This window comes from Dasypus novemcinctus, chromosome 7 (assembly GCF_030445035.2).
Source record: "Dasypus novemcinctus isolate mDasNov1 chromosome 7, mDasNov1.1.hap2, whole genome shotgun sequence".
Taxonomy (NCBI): domain Eukaryota; kingdom Metazoa; phylum Chordata; class Mammalia; order Cingulata; family Dasypodidae; genus Dasypus; species Dasypus novemcinctus.
This window is the reverse complement of record NC_080679.1, coordinates 48,433,303-48,450,614: the sequence shown is the minus strand read 5'-3', so window position 1 is coordinate 48,450,614 and position 17,312 is coordinate 48,433,303. Positions and strand designations below refer to the sequence as shown.

The window sequence follows — 17,312 nt, the reverse complement described above, 5'->3', positions numbered from 1 at the left end:
GCACCGGGAATCTGTGTTTCTTTTTGTTGCATCATCTTGCTGCGTCAGCTCTCCGTGTGTGTGGTGCCATTCTTGGGCATGCTGTACTTTCTTTCACGCTGGGTGGCTCTCCTTACGGGGCACACTCCTTGCACTTGGGGCTCCCCTATGCGGGGGACACCCCTGCGTGGCACGGTACTCCTTGCGCGCATCAGCGCTGCGCATGGGGCAGCTCCACACAGGTCAAGGAGGCCTGGGGTTTGAACCGAGGACCTCCCATGTGGTAGTTGGACGCCCTATCCATTGGGCCAAGTCTGCTTCCCAACTCTTATTTTGATAATCAAAAACTTTGCTAAAATCTTGATGCTGATAAACAAGGCACTACAGTATTGGTCTTTCACTCTTACCCAAATTCATTTAAATACAGACCATATTTAATAACATGTTTTCAACTTCGTAATATTGGTAAATAAAATTTGAGAGCTCAGTGTACATTCAAGATATATATTACACCTTGATACTTAAATGTACGTAGCTATCTTAAGTTCTGAAAATGAGCCCGGCATGTGTAAATTAATGGCCTTTCTACCTTAAAGACTTCAGATTAAACAGGCACATATAATTTTTAGCTGCTGCTGCGCCACAGAGAAGTCGATTTTATACCCCCACTTCCCAGTCTAAAATTAGCTTTCAGCATATTTTTTAAACATTAGGGAAACAAGATTCACTCCCAGGATATTAACTTGAATGCCAAATTTGAAGACACAATCTTGACACTCATATTGCAAAAATAAGGGTTTTTAATAGGAAGAGTGAGTTTTTGACTTTTAAAACAACCTAATGTGTTGTGTTTTGTTGTTGTTGTTTGTTTTGTTTTTGTCATTTTAGCAGTAGGAAAAAAAAAATGCTTTGACCTCAGTTGCACTAGCCTAACCACAAAGGTGACTGAGATATGAGACAGGATCGGGGAGGTGGCCAGGGTCCTAATGCCTCCCATGGCTCCAGTGACCCTAACTGAGGTTGGCATCTTGCTTTGACTCTACTCCCCACTCTCGGGCCAACACTCCCCTTGACATTGTCGGTGTGCAGGCCCAGTTAGGGTCTCTGCAAGTTAAATCTGGATTTGGGAATCTGCACTACACACTTAACATGAAAACCTCAGCAACCCTTACCCAGTTGATACCCCGCATTCCAGCGGTTAAAAGTACACAGTGATCTCAGTTCTTTTGAGATCACAGTCTCGCTGTCCTGACCAAGGAGGGCTTTGGGCTCCCCATCGGTCTCCCAGGAAGCGAGCACAGCTCCGTCAGAGGCAGAAAAGCCAGGGTCTCGTGCAGGGGAAATGGCCTGCCCGGACGTGCTGAGGCCTGTTCTGTCCTTTCAAGCACTCTGAGGACATTTCGCTTCATGGATCATGACCAATCAAGAATGTGGAAACAAGGCCACCGAGGGAAGGGAAAAGAATTTATCCAAAGAGCCCAGAGACCTGGGCTGGGTCATGCCTTGGTTAGTAGATGTTATATAACCTCTGTTTCTTCACCAGAAAAGATGGGTTCTAAACAATCAACTCCCCCCAACAATGAGATGGGGAAAATGAGGTTTTATGAGGGGGGAAAAGCACCAGTAGGTCTAAAGGACGGTAAGCTCGCTCTGAGAGGACAGTAGCACCCCCAGGCGTGTCACCACGGTGGGCAAAGTGGCAGGACCAATCTGCTGAAGACTGGCCGGAGGAAAAAGACACTTGTATGCGTTCTAAAGTGCCTCATTAAAAAAAAAAAAATCTAAATGAGGGCAGAAGAAATTTAGCTAATAGTTCTCAGTGGGGCTGCATAATAGAATCACGTGGGAAACCTAGTCCCACTCTGTGGGTCTGATGCAGTAACTCAGAGACGGAAGTTTCAGCACGGGCATTTGGAAAAGTTTCCCCAGGTGACTGATATGCACTCCTCATATGTGCAGTGCTGAATCCAATCCCTTATATCAGCACCTGAGACATGTTGAACCCTTTAATCCTTAATCCTGCTTCAGGGACTCTATCTTACAGAAATTATTAGATAAACAGACAATTTTTAATATAAGGGTATCCACAGCAACAATCTTTATGACAGAAAAAAGGTGGAAAGGAACCAACATCGATGCTAGGGAAATTATTAAATAAATTACAATAAATAAAATGGAATATTTTAGGTACTAAAAATTATCTTTTCAGAATTTGACGATATGGGGAAAATGTGGGAAAAGCAGCCTGTGAAACTACAGTGTGATCCCAGCTTCATAATATGTGCATAGAAAATAAAGGACTAGAAAGAAATTTAGAAAAATGTTAAAACAGGGTCATTGACAGAAACATTTTCTTATATTTTTCTGTAATTTCCCAAATTTTCTATAATGACCAAGCATTGTTTTTATAATCATAAAAATCAACAACTTTTTAAAAGATGGATCCACTGGCACTTTGAAGCACAGATAGAAAAAAAGCAACAGGAATAAAGAAGGGTCTAAAAAACATGCAAAAGGGTCTAAATTATGATACAATAATTTAATGGCAGGGCAAAAGGGGCGATAGGGGTGGGGGGGTTGGGGAGAGACAATATTATGGAGTGGTTAGGACTGGAGCAATGGGGAAAATTTATGCCCTGTACAAAAGCTAGAATTATGGCCACCAGATTCTGGGAGTTTTCAAGAGATGCTGGAGCTCTAGACTTGCAGTGAAATGCCCTGATTTTTAAATGTTGGCAACTTGTTCAATATTTATCAAAGACTACAGGCCAAACAAAACACATGTGTGGACTGGATGTAGCCCACAGGCGCCAGTTTGCAAACTCTAGTTTACAGGAACAGGAATGTTTAGCCTGGAAAGGAAAAACCTTCGAAGGGTCAGGGTAGCAACTGCAAATATCTGAAGAATGACTATGCAGAAGATGGTGTGGACTTAATCCATTTGTCTCTAGAAAGCAGATCCTGACCTAAAGGCTGAGCATCATCAGGGAAGCAGAATGAGGCCCAGTATATAAGGGGGCCATTTCTTACTATTAGAACACCTGTCGAATAATAGACTGGGGACTTCAACATGTAACAAGCTGCCCATCACCAAGGTATTCCAGCAAAGACTAGGAAACTGGGATTCCTGCTTGGGTCAAGACTCCCAATCCTGGCTAGGCATCAGAAATGTGAAAAGAATGCAGATTCCTGAACCCCATTCCAGAACCACTGGGTGAGGTCCAGGAATGTGTATTTTTAAAAAGCATCTCAACTGCCCTGACAGCTGGTTTAGAATGACTGGACTTAACTCCAACTCTATTGTTCTAAGACATGGCTTTACTTATCTGGCATGTAAGGAAAAGAGGGGAAGATCAAAGAAAGGAAGAAAGATTTACTGGAGCTCGGTGTGGAGGAGGCCCTGTGCTAAATGCTCTCCTTACATCATCTCCTTGAATTTTTTCCAACAACCTCATGCTGCTCCTACCCCATTTCAATGAGAAAGAAACTAAAGCTTGGGGAGTTTGAGTATGGCCCAAGGCCACCCTGTGAGTCTACTGGCAAGCTTGAACGCAGATCTTTCCAGCTTCAAATCCTAACCTAGTTCAACGCTACCACGTTGTCTTCTTCTCATCTATTTAACAAACATGTCTCAAATGGCCTTTAGTAGCCAGGCAATGCACGAGGTGGAGAGGAGTAGGCAATGATTAAGACACAGCCTCAGCCCTCTAGAAGCTCTGGAATCTAGTGAGGAAAGCAGAAAAGTAAACAATTATATCACAGTGGAAGCTAGGGGGGTGGGTACACAGGAGGGAACCCAGTCATGGGTCACTGGAGAAGGCTTCAGGCAGGAGAAGGACATCTAACCTGGGACCCTGAGGGGACAGGGGAAAGCGGAGCCAGGCTGAGACTGTAATGTCCACAGAGGTCCAGAGGCCAGAAGGAGGCTAGTACCGGTGAGGAAACGTGAGCAGTTCAGGGCAGCTGGACCATGGGGCCAAGGAGAGAAACAGAAAGAAGTGAAGGCTTAACATAAAGGCAGGAACTGATCAGATTCATATTTGGCAAAAACCACATTGGCTGCGGTGTGGAGAACGGCCTGGCAGGGGAGACCACACAGGGGGCTGCAGTGGTCATTCATCTAAGAGGGGACGAGAATCTACTTTCAAAAGTGGTGGCCAGGAAGATGATGTGAAGCAGAGAGAGAAAATATATGTCCATGCGTTGATTCATTCATTCATCCAGTCATTCGTTCTGTAACTATGACCAGGCACTTGTTACGTGCCGGCTACTTTGCTAGAGCTAAAGATACAAGGATGGGCAGCAACAAGCACAGTCCTTGCTGTCACAGCGCTCACACCGTGAGCCCCATGCCAGGCAAGAGATGTTTGTGAAAGTACTTTCAAAAGTATGGTATATGTTAAAATGCACATTGACTATATTGTCAATAATAATAAAGTAGGTAAAGGGCTTTAGGGGGTTGGTGCTGCGCTCCTCCACCACCAATACTGGAAGAGTCTTAAGCATAAGAGAGCCACATAAGATAAATTTGAAAAGTTATGTCATAATAAGTTCAGTCCTCCTCAGAATTAAGTTTAACATTCATATAGGAGGATGTAAGGCAGACTGTTTGCTCACAAAGTATTTCATTCATGGAGAATAAGAAGAATTTACCTACATTTTAATTCATGATTTCTTGAACAAAAATTATTAGCTAAAAAAAACGGGATACGATATTAAACTAATAAATTAGAAGAATTGCTAAAAACTTACTAAACATGGCCTCACATGAAATTAAAAGAAAACTCTCCTTGCTATACTCAGGAGAGTTGCTGGGTGCTGTGGGGTCAGGTGCGCCCAGATTTCCCACAACCCCTAACCATAGAAAGAGTGGCCAGAGAATCATAACACAGAGGGAAGGGGCAGGTGTCTGAAGGTTCTTCCTGCTCACCGCCTTGCTTGAGGCCGGGACAGCTCCCTGCACTCTGATCCACTGCCTCCAGAAGTGGCATTAGTCCATTTGCTGACTGTCTCGGTTCAGGTGTCAGTCCCAGGGTGCGGGTAAGGCCAGGAGGTTCTTAGCAGAGTCCTTGCTGTTTAAGTCACAGCCACAACATTCCTTAATTCCTTTTCTCTACTTGATGCCAGTGGAACAATCCATTAAACAGCTGTGCCATCAGAGAGCACATTAAGCTACTTCTGCTTTAGAGGTGATCAGGTATCTCTGCAGGAGCTCCGCGGGCAGCAAGGAAATGGAACTGCTCCCTCCCCTTTCTAGCTTTTCACTTGAAGTGTACTCTCACACTAGCTCTGGGAGTTTCCACCGATCTCAAATCATTAGAAGGACCCTCATCTACTTCCTTCCCCGTGGTGATCTTTCAGAGGTGTGTCACATACCTTTCCCCAGCCCTTCAGGAAAGGGAAGTGCACACTACAGGCTGTTAGCACTGAGACTAGAGTCTGCTTTCCCAAAAATGTTACAGGAAGAAAGAAATTGTGTCCCATATAGCAGGCAATCCTAACCTTTACATTTGACAAATCAGAGAAAACAGAAGTGAGGAAGAGGCAGTGTCTTACAAGCCAATGTCCAAACAGGACCAGCTTTAAATAAATAAATAGATAGAGATAAATAAATAAATAAATAAATAAATAAATAAATAAATAGATAGATAGATAGATAGATAGATAGATAAAACTGTAGGATTCTTAAAAATGAATTGTGAAAAGTCTCCCTCCTTTTCTGAATCGTACAGCAAGAAGCGAAAAAGAGGAGATGCCTAGTGGTGATAAGGACTTCCTCAGCTGCCATCTCTGGGTTATTGGCTTCACAGTCTTGGATAGTATTAATCAACTTTTAAAAATTGCTTTCCTCAAACTTTCTAAATATATATTTTACTCTGGATGCTCAAAGAGATGCTCACAATTTATCAACTTATTTATTTTATTATGGTAAAATATATATCAATGTAAATTTGCCATTTGAACCATTTTATTTTTTAAGTGTACAATTCAATGGCATTAATTACATTTTAAATGTTGTGCTACCACCACCACCATCCATTCCCAAAACTATTTCATCACCCCAAACAGAAATATGTACGCTTTAAACAGTAACTCCTTATTCCCCTCTCCTTCCAGGCCCAGAAACTTATATGCTGCATTCTCTTTCTATGAATTTGCTTATTTTAAATTGCACACACAATATTTGTCCTTTCGTGTCTGTGTAATGTCACTTAACATGTTTTCAAGGTTATTCCATGTTGTCACATGGATCAATATCATATGGCTGAGTAATATTCTGTTGTAGGCATATACCACATTTTGTTCATCCATTTATCTGTTGAAGTACACAGGGGTTGTTTCTATCCCAATGAGCCTGATGATTGGCTACTGTAAATAATGCTGCAATGAACATTGGTGTACAAGAATGTGTTTGAGTCCCTGCTTTCAATTGCCTTGGGTATATACCTGGAGTGGGAACTGGATTTGTTATTTTAGATATCTTCTCTCTAAGGAACTCCACAGAAGACACTCAAAATCAAGATATGACCTAAACTAAACCTGCATGAAGTGCCCAGTGGAGAATGCTTGGTGCCAGAGGACAACCCACAATCCAAAGTGGAGGCCAGAGAGGCCTCTCCTCAGTTCTTGTCTGACTGTTCACCTCCTACCTTCTCCCCTCACCCTGGGAGTAGGGGAAGTAGGGGGATCAACAGAACTTCTGGAAAGAGTGAGTAGCCCTCCTACTCTAAATATCAAAAGAAGAGTTTAGTTCACTACTGGAAGAGGTGAGAAGCTAAGCTATGGTACACACCGGGTGTCTTTTTCAAGAACAGCTCTTTCACATATTTGGCTTTTTTAAAAGATTTATTTTTTATTTATTTCTCTCCCTTTCTCCCCCACTCCCCCCGCCCCATTGTCTGCTCTCTGTGTCCATTCGCTGTGTGTTCTTCTGTGTCTGCTTGCATTCAGTGGTACCAGGAATCTGTGTCTCTGTTGCATCATCTTGCTGCGTCAGCTTTCCGTGTGTGCGGCACCACTCCTGGGCAGGCTGCACTTTTTTTGCACAGGGTGGTTCTCCTTGCAGGGCACACTCCTTGCGCGTGGGTCTCCCCTACATGGGGGACACCCCTTTGTGGCACGGCACTCCTTGTGCACATCAGCACTGCATGTGGGCCAGCTCACCACATGGGCCAGGAGGCCCTGACTTTGAACCCTGGACCTCCCATATGGTAGGCAGACGCCCTATCAGTTGAGCCAAATCCACTCCCCACTCTTTTGTTTTAATGCTTTCAAATGGGTTCTAATGGTAATCTTAGAGAAGAATAACCTGAAGACCCATGTATGAAGTGACCCATTTTCTCTCAGCCTCTCTCAGAACATAGTATGATTCATCCATTAGGCTATCAGAAAAATAGGCAGTTAGAATAAAAGCAATGTAGCTCTAGTAGCCAATACTATTAGAGAAAGATCTTTGTTTTGCTTTGTGTTGCTCAAGTGATTCATGAATACAATTCATTTCCTTGCCCATGATTCAGTTGCTCAGGGCTCCTCAAGAGAAGAAAAGGCAAGATGTTCTGAGAAATTTCTTCCAATAGGCTAAAACATGATACTATTTATGGACCTTGAGATCCAAAAGCCTGACAGCATAGCAACTCAATTATTCACATAAATGGAACCCAAAAATTGGATGGTATGTAACCTATAGATTAAAAAAAAAACAAAAACAAGTTTTAGTTGGTGTCATGTTTTGGCCTGCTAGATCATTCACCAGAGGAAAACTGGCTTGAAATACCTTCTTTGATTCCCAGCTGCTCTCAAGTGGGAAAGCAAGTGAACAGAAAAATGATGGAATGAGGAGTGGCTGGAGGGTTGGGAAAAGAATGAAAAATTCAAAAAGGTACCTTCCCCTCCTGTACCTCTAGTAGACATCACTAATTAAACATGGTATCACTTCACATAGAAACAACCAAAGAATCTTTCTCAACACTCAGGTACTCCAGGGCAACCACTACCAATCATTGCCATTCCTAGTTTAGGAGGAACCTTTTTGATCCATAAGTTAAATATAAAAATAACAAAAACCTGATTATCAGCCTTTCATTTAATCATTCTATTTCCCCTAAGAACTGGAATAGTTTATGGAAATCACCATGAAAAGCTAGAAAAGGGTCAAATGCTAAAACTCGTTGCTTCTAATTTCTGTAAGATGGATAGATAAACTTGCTGCCTCAGCTCGTTGCACAAAGTTGCCTTATGAATCAGTAAAACAAAGAAACAGGCAAGACTTTAGTCAAAGAGAGAATTATAAAAAAAAAAAAAAAGACTACAGCTGGAAGGTGAGGGTTGCTGCAAAGAGAGGGCACTTCAGCCCTTGACTTAGGGATGGACAAAGCAAGAAACTGCTCACAGACCTTGGGAATCCACCCCCACTGCCTGAAAGTCTTCTCTTAGGGAGAGACATTTCTTTGAGTTAAAGTTTTCCCTTTAAGTGGAAATCACCTCTGAGAGAATTGGGAGATTATCATTCAGTCAAACCTTCCAGAGAATTCGATTATTAGGTTATTTTTTTCTTGCCACTTAAAGAAGATAAGCAATATGGGGAGGATGGATGTTTTCAATGGTGACCAGGAAACAAACAAACAAACAAACATGACTTGGGGCCTCTTCAGAGAAGGGCTGCCTTGGATCCAGCCCAGGGCTTGGGGATTTAGAGGAGCTGTGAGGAGTATTTATTGAGTTTCTACTAAATGCCAAACACTTTTCATGTATTATCTTGCTCCCTCCTGGCCACCATCAGTAAGTTATAAGTAACATCCTCCTTTAACAGGTGAGGAAATTGAGGCACAGTAACTTAAGCAACCTGACTGGTGTTAAAAAGCTAGTGAGGGTCTGAGACCAGATCTTTCTGGTTCTGAGGTTTGTTCCCTTCCATCTACACCATGCCGGCTCCTCTAGGAATGCATCGAAGATACACTTGGTGAACTACTTGGCTCACTCTGAAATTTTCCTTAGGGCTGATACCTATTTTACCCCATCTCCTTCTTCTAGAGATTAAGAAGGAAGCAAAATCTCCTCTTGCAAGACATGACTTACGAGAGAAGGATTGCTACACCTGTTGGAACATCTTGCCCAGGAGAGATTAGGAGGCTGGGGGTTATAGACTGAAACGGCATGTGTCAGCTTCCTTTAGCTCAGATATCATTCCTCCCTCACAGAGAAATGCTGCTTCCAAGGAGACCAGAAACAAAAGCTAAGCACAGTGTCATCTCTACACAGTGGAGAAGGGAAGGCTGGAGAGGCAGATGTCCTCCTGCAGCCTTTGATGGAGCAGAAAACATCCAGGGCAAAATCTGTGTTGTAGGGGAGGGAGGGCCATAAGCTAGTCCAGCTCCTGCTCCATTGATGGGGTTTGCTGGGGAGAACAGACACACTCTCACATTGGTTAGACTCCATTGTGCACCTGTGTGCTGTCCTGGAATGGGCCGGTGGACCAGTGCTCGTCCTCTAATCTCACGCCTCCCACACCGAGGCCATTCTCCCCAGCAGTCCTCAGTCCCAACTACCCTCAATATTCTGGAAAGTACCTCCAGTAAGAGCCATAACCTGCAGTGGGGGCAGGGAAAGAGAGCAGGGAGAAGTGGGAACCAGCATGCATTGAATGCTTCCTACATATCTCAGTTAATCCTCTAATTATTCTCATTTTATAGAAAATTGAGGCACAGAGTTTAAATAACTTAACCAAGAAGCCAGGATTCAACCAGACCTGTTTAAATCTCTTCCACCAAAGGACCTGTAACAGAGGACAAAAGTGAATGTATTCCTGCATGTCTGCCTCAAAAATAATTTTTTAACTTAAAATTCATGTAAATTTTGCAATCTGTGCCTTAACATATTTATGTTTGTGTCAATGTAAAAATAATGTTTGACGTCATTCCCTCTCAAATAAAATCCAGCATCTGGGAATATAAGCCATGTCAATGCTGTGACTTATGTGGACCCTGGCACATCTCGGGTGCCCCATCTTGATGGGCACAAGAATCTTGGGCAAAGTCAGAGCCAAACAATCTTGCTATCCTGTCCCACCATGAGAGTCTCCTTCTTTTACCAAATTGGAGGTCCCAGGTCTTCATGAAGAAAGGCAGCAGGTTATAAATTCAGAAAAGACAAATACTGAGAGCCAGAGAGCCAGAGCCAACACAACTATAAGAAAGTCCTGTGAAAAGTCAGAAGGCCAAGAAAACCAAAGGAAAAATGTGAGTGGAGAACCGAGCACTTTGCCCTCTTCCTCAGGTTTGGACAAACACTACTGATGAAGGATTAGTAATCAAAAGTAAACCCTCATGTACAAGAATTTACTTCACTGAGCCTCTCTCTCTCATTCTCTCTCTTTCTCTTTTGCATGCACATGTGCATGCACAGAGATTTTTGCAGGGATGAGAATGAGGAATTGGACTAATGAAGGACTTCTGGCAGATATGGAAGAGTGCCAGAGGTCAGGCAGTACACAGAGCCAAGAACTTGGAACCAGGTAGATGGTGGCCCAGTGAGATCGCACTGACAGCAGACAGTAAGGTCGGCTGGCTTTTTAAGACATTGGGTCTGTGAGGTCAACCCAGCTTGGATCTCAGTGGTTCTCAAAGAAATCATTTTCATCATATAGTCCCAAGTCAAGAAGCCCACATGGACATTTTCTACACCAGATAATTGAGACCCTGTGGATTTAATGACTTTCTATTTAGTCTACTATTGTCTAGGCAAAGGCAATTCTCAGGATCCCATCAAGACCATAAGTTCCAGAAGGGCAGGGATTGTGTCTACCATGGTCACCTTTGTATTCCTTACTCCTTGCACAAAGTTGGCACTCAATAAATCTCTGCTCATTGTAAGGATGGAAGGGAAAGCTGTAGTATTATTATAATACAGTTTCAAAATAATGCACTCATTTGCCTTGCTCTTCCATTCTACTTTTATGATGAGTGTTAAACAATAAGGTTGCTATAGGGTCTCACAGAAGAGCTTCTACATGGGTGAAAGCCCTGCATCACAGCTACTTCAGTGGTGTCATGTCACACGGGCTTTTACTCAAAAGAATTTAGTAACACCCACTGTAAGGGAGGGAGGAGGAGGCACAGATACACACACACACACACACACACACACAGGCACCCACCCCACGCAATGACCACAGGCCTCAGGGTGAGAGAGAGGAGGGAAAGAAACAGGAGTCTGCTGTTCTCTCAGTCAGCCTTAGTTCGATCAGACTTCTCACAGTGTGAGCAACTCACAGAGCTGAGTGGGATTCTAGTGTTTAAAGAAACATATTTTTCATACAAGTTGGCCCATAAATGCAAGCTAACTACTTATCTGGTGCTCAAAGAAACAGTCTGTTCCAACTCTGCAGGCAAACCTGGCTGTGGGGACCTCAATGAGAGATGGTGTGTAAACCTCCAAAGTGCAGACTCCCAAAAGGGATTTTCAAGAGTAATTTTGACTCTATATGACTTTTTTTCTCATATACGAACTTAAAAATCTACCCATCTAGTAGGCTGTGACCCCTCTAACACAATTTGGGACATCATCCAAACAAGGTTAGGTTGAATAAAGGAGTACTGTACATCTAGTTACACAAGCAGTCTGTAAAAGAAGTCTATAATATGGATAATATTATTTTCGGCATGGGTCAGGTCTTAGTATATCTTCTTTCAACCCGTTTTCTGGTTTTTCTAAGGGGAATCAAAATTATTATCTGTGAGGTGCCAATTCCACGGAAAGTCTGCTTGGAATTTTTCTGCATTTCTTCTAATTGATTTCAACACACATTATTTCAAGACCTCTATTAAGTACATTCAATACATTTAACCTTAGTGAAAATAAAGCCAGTTAATTAGACAATATAAAGAACAGCTCATTAGCAGAGTCATGGTAAATATTTTCTCTACCACCGTTAAACACTGCTTGTTATACACTTGAGCATGTGCAGTTTTACCATGCCACAGTTAGTGGCATTATACATTAAGCCTAAGCATGAAACTATTGAGCAAATCATGGAATTTGACTTGTACATTTCTAAGCTCTTGGCTAGTTGGTTTGCACACTTTTTAAATGATCAATTTAACTGCAAGTTTTCATAAACAAGGCAATTCTAAAATATTTAATGACCTGGTTTATTAGACAGAGTAAACAAGCTTAGAACTCTTTCTTTCCCTTTTTAGAAACATACACATCTCAAGTACAGTAACTTCAAGAGATTGCATGTATTTGTATTTTGGGGAGTATAGAATGTTTTCTAAAAATATACAGCAGGTGATACTTCATGTTATATGAATTTTAGGATCACTTTAAGGCAATCAAGTCACTGTGGGGTACAAAGAATCAAAAGATAAGAAGGTAGCAGCAGAAGTGTTCCATCCAATGAGCCCATCTTCACAGTCTTTACTCAGGTAATTCTTGTGGGACATTATCTTAAGGAAATGATCAGAGATTAGCACAAAGATTTATGTTCTGAATGTTTACTGGGATGTTGTTTATTAGAAAATTCAGAAGCTGCTTAATCATCTAATTATCCAGATATTATGAAATAAAACATGGCTCACAAATGGTGGAATGTTAGGTGTGTAGCTATTAAAAATGTCATTTCAAAGAATTTTTGAAGACTTGGAGAAATGTTTGTTATATGATGTTAAATAAAGAAACAATAAAATCACACTCAAGGCTTAGCATAATGTCTGGCACACAGGAGACATGCAAAAAGATTTTCATTGCATTAAATAGTATATACAATGAGATAATAAGTCTATATTTTGAGTATATACACACAAATAAATAAGCTTGGGAAGAATAAGATAAAAGGTACCAACAAGTAGCTATCTCATAGTGATTAGATGAGCTTTATTTTCTCCTTTTTTCTTTTTCTCATCTGTATATTCCAAATTTTACAGTTAATACCCATTACTGATATAGTTGGGAGAGAAAAAAAAAACATTATAAAAACAAAATACAAAAATGGGCGGCAGACTTGGCCCAGTGGTTAGGGCATCCATCTACCACATGGGAGGTCCGCGGTTCAAACCCCGGACCTCCTCGACCCGTGTGGAGCTGGCCCATGCGCAGTGCTGATGCGCGCAAGGAGTGCCATGCCACCCAGGGGTGTCCCCCGCGTAGGGGAGCCCCACGCGCAAGGAGTGCGCCCATGAGGAGAGCTGCCCAGCGGAAAAGAGAGTGCAGCCTGCCCAGGAATGGCGCCGCCCACACTTCCTGTGCCGCTGACAATAACAGAAGTGGACAAAGAAACAAGATGCAGCAAGATAGACACAGAGAACAGACAACCGGGGGAGGGGTGGGAATTAAATAAATAAATAAATCTTTTTTTTAAAAAAATACAAAAATGAAGATACTTGCATTTTAAATGGGATTTTTAAAGCATAGATAGAACACAGAAGCTTGATGATATCAGCATCTACTGCAACAGCAAGCCTTGGATCAGAAGGTCACAGACTACTCTTCCCAAATGGATGGTCAAATCAGGCCACATTGAATTCAGTGACAAAGAGAACCATCCATTGTATTTAAAAAGCAGGTTTGTGCTTCATCTTTAGCTTTGTATCAGAATTTTCTGTGTTGAGATAATGTGTTAAATCTAAGCAAATATGTACTAATTTATTTTACTCCATTTACCAAAAGTCATTAAAAGAAACTAGATAGGTTTTCAATTGAAGCTTTTTTTTTTTTTTTTTTTTTTTGGCTTTTTTAGAGAAAAAGCTGTTTTGAATAGCTCTGACTGGGCTTCAGAAACAGAAAGGCTTAGCAACATGAGGTTCTTTTGTTACAGGGGCATTAGATGGTACCAATAAGTCAGTGTAATGCTCAAAGTGGAAGAGTATAAGGTGATGAACCCATATATTTCCAACTTTCCTGTCCCAAAACCACACACTACAGAAAATCTCCCCAAATGATTTTTGATCCTTCAAATGGCTTCAACTAACTGAAATAAACAGTTTTCAAGGCGAATGCTATTTATCATTAATGAGGAAGAAAGGCAATCTTGATTGACCAAGGATGTGCAAAAAATACCTAGTACTTCAAAAGATACACATTGAGCCCTGTCACTGAGTAGCCACTTAATGAAAGAAAACGTCTCAGCATGAATTCTGCTGACAGAGGGGCATGCAGTTTTAGAAATAAACCTGTAATTAAGACTTTGGGGCTAATTACGTAGCAACAAATGGAGAGTTCCTGAGAACCACAACTACTGAAGGTCTTAAAAGCCTTAAAATTGTGTGTCAGGATTTATGATGCTATTTCCTCACCATTTTCTTCTCAATTTGTATTCACCATCACAAACTTGACGGCAATTCTCTCCTAAGCAGCTGTGGTAGAAGGGAAAGAACACAACATTTAAAGTCAAACAGGCTCGGCTTCAAGGATTTGTTCTGCCCCTTGCTGGTTCTAAAACTTAGTCCCTTGGTGTCTGTATCCATAGCTATAGAATGGAGAAAAAAATAACCTACCTCTCTGGCTGCCTAGAAGATTTAAGAGAGCTATTCGTGGGAAGGTACTGGGTACAAAACAATCCTCAAAACACTGCATGTCTTAAAGATTTTTCAAAAACTATTGTCCTAACCAGGAAGTAATAGACAAGGATAGAGCTTCCATTCAACAGAGGAAATGATTTGATATTTCAACCTAAAAGGCTCTTACAATATTTCCTCCATGGTTCATCCTATCAATGATCCAACAAATTTCTTTGGAGTACCTGCTATGAACTAACAAATGCATTCCAAAGAATCAACATCACCACAGGGAAAATCTGTGACTCTTTAGTCTGCTCTACCTCCCTCTATTTTAGGAACTGACCCTCCTAAATCCTTTTGATGCAGATGAAACTGTTCATTAAGACCCTTCCCTCAACTTTCCCTATTACAAGTACAGGCATGTGATGTAGGCTGGTCAATCAGAGTTATTTTTTAGGGATGGATTTGGATCTTGGGAAGAGAGCAAGGGTTATCTCTTTATTTTCCAAGATCCTAAGTAAAGAAGTTTCTTCACCATCTGCCTCTTACCCTTCTATAACAGGAGGACAGTAGACTTCCCATCTGCATCAACATTACCTCACATGTAACTAAAATACCTTTTCAGGCCTTTTCCCAGTAGCAAAACATCTCAATTCCTGTTAAGTGTCAACTTCTAGGAAACATGAACTCACTGCTTTGAATGACATGAAGCCAAAAGAAGTCAGCAGCTAGCCTCATCAGCAAGCACATTAAAAGAAAAACAAGTAGACCCAAAATCACTCCTTTAGCCAAAAAAAAAAAAAAAGACTCAAAAATCATCAAAAACAAAAAGGCAGAACTGACTGATAAGTAAAAGTTCCCAAACAAAATCACTCAGTACCATAAGAAGACTGCAAAGCTGGAGCAGAACATTTTGCCAAGTATAAGGTTTTGAAAGGGTCTTGACTCTTGGCATCATGGTTTACCAAGCAAGCCTGGTTCTGCTGATGAGTAGAGAACACTTCATTGACTTTAAACTTTTTTTCATGGTACAATTATCTCCCACATTACTGGATTATCTACCTAATCACAATGCCCTCTGTTTACTGACTGATTTGTGTTATTTTTCAGCCAAAACTCACAAAGAGGCAAAGTAAAACATCCAGGGGGTCAGGTATATGAAGTAAGCACCCAGGTCTTGATTCTAATAATCACCTTCTGAGGCTCTAAAACCATCCGGCAGTTAGTGTTTTCACGAAGGTAGAGAGCTCTTGACATGGGTTTTGGGGGAGGAATAGTTTAGGGTTCTTCCAAACAGAAAATATTGATGTCATCATAATCCCCTAAAATTCAATTGAGTCATTAAAAAATGACTGTTGTTCACTTGGATGACATAACAGACTGTACACTCTATTCTGGATAGAAAAGATACTCAAAATTGTTATATATAAAACAATTGAGAAATTAAGCAGCAGGAAAATGGCAAGGCAGCAAGTCCAGAAGAGGTTATTTTCCACTTTCGTGTAGAGCAGTAATGGTTCTGAATCACTCGTTTGCTCTTCTCAAGGTGTGCTTTTGAGATTTTTATCATTTGAGGTGATAAAAGTAGTATAGGGTTATTTAACAACTGTGGGGTCCAGTTTTCTCATCTTCTAAATGAATGGGTTGGAATGGATTTTTAGGTCATTTGAAGATCAAAAAGTCTATGGTTCAGCTCAGAATACTACAACTCCCACGGTTTCCAAAACATTTGAGTAATTGGTCCCAGAGGAAAGAAATTTAACAAAAAGCACTTCATTCCTGAACCAAAAACATCCTCTCTACTTCCTATTGATGGATGGAAAAAGATATCAACAGCATAAAAGTATATGTTATAGTAGCGTTTTTACTACAGGACTGTTAAAACACTAGAATGAGAGAAGAAAAGAATAATTATTGAGATCAGGACACAATGCAGCATATATTCTCATTTGCCTGGGATATTTTAGGAGTAGTACTATAAAATGGCATGGAGATGGAAAGACTATACTGTAAATGAATGGATAAAAAAGTAATTCACACAGTAAAATAAAAATTGTTTACTGTGATAATCCTTCCCCAACACTCCTTCCCTTCTTGATGAGAGCCTCATGTTAGCCTCTCCACTCTCTCCAGGGATGTCTGTAATACCAGTGGGACTCACTGCTCCCAGCTACTTTTTTCTAGTTTAGTGCTACCATGCCCCTTCACTCTACACACACTGTCCAGGCATACCACGGCCAGAGCAAATTACTGACCTTCACAACTTTGTTCAAGCTGATTGCTTTACTTTGAGAGCTCTTTAAGTGTCTCCCAAGCCAATAACCATGGTTCAAGGGCCAGCTTCTCCATGAAGCCACCTGTGACCCATGCACTCCCTTCCCCCAACCCATCTCTGCCACAGACAGAAGGAAACTTGCACTTCTGGAACTTAAGAAAGGAATGATGAGAAGTTAAATATTTTATGTCCAGGGAAAAGTGTAAGTCACAGAGCTGCCTGAAGCCCCCTTAGACTTCCCAGTAAAGAAACCTTTAAAATCACTTTTGCTTAAACTAGCTTGAGTGGGATTTCTGTCTCCTGTGTAAAACAAACGAACAAAAAAACTAACTAATAAAAAAATGCCTAGTATAGATGAATAAATATGAGAAATATCTTTAAGAATATGAAGGCTGTTTTAACAGCAATAAATAAAGCAAAATTTGCTGGCATTGTGGAAGCAAACAGGATCCTGGTGTAAGGTTCTTGAGAATAATCAAGGTCTGGGAAGAGCAGGAAAAGATAATTAACCAAATGGGTCGTGTGTAGTAAATCCCTGAAAAGGGAGTCTTTACTTTTTTATTTGT

The 17,312-nt window shown here is 41.2% G+C and overlaps 1 protein-coding gene across 7 annotated transcripts in view; it reads right to left on the bottom strand.

The window, feature by feature from the left end:
• The window catches only part of ANKRD44 (ankyrin repeat domain 44), a 334,769-nt gene that overhangs the window by 228,049 nt on the left and 89,408 nt on the right, over positions 1-17,312 (bottom strand). The window lies entirely within an intron of this gene.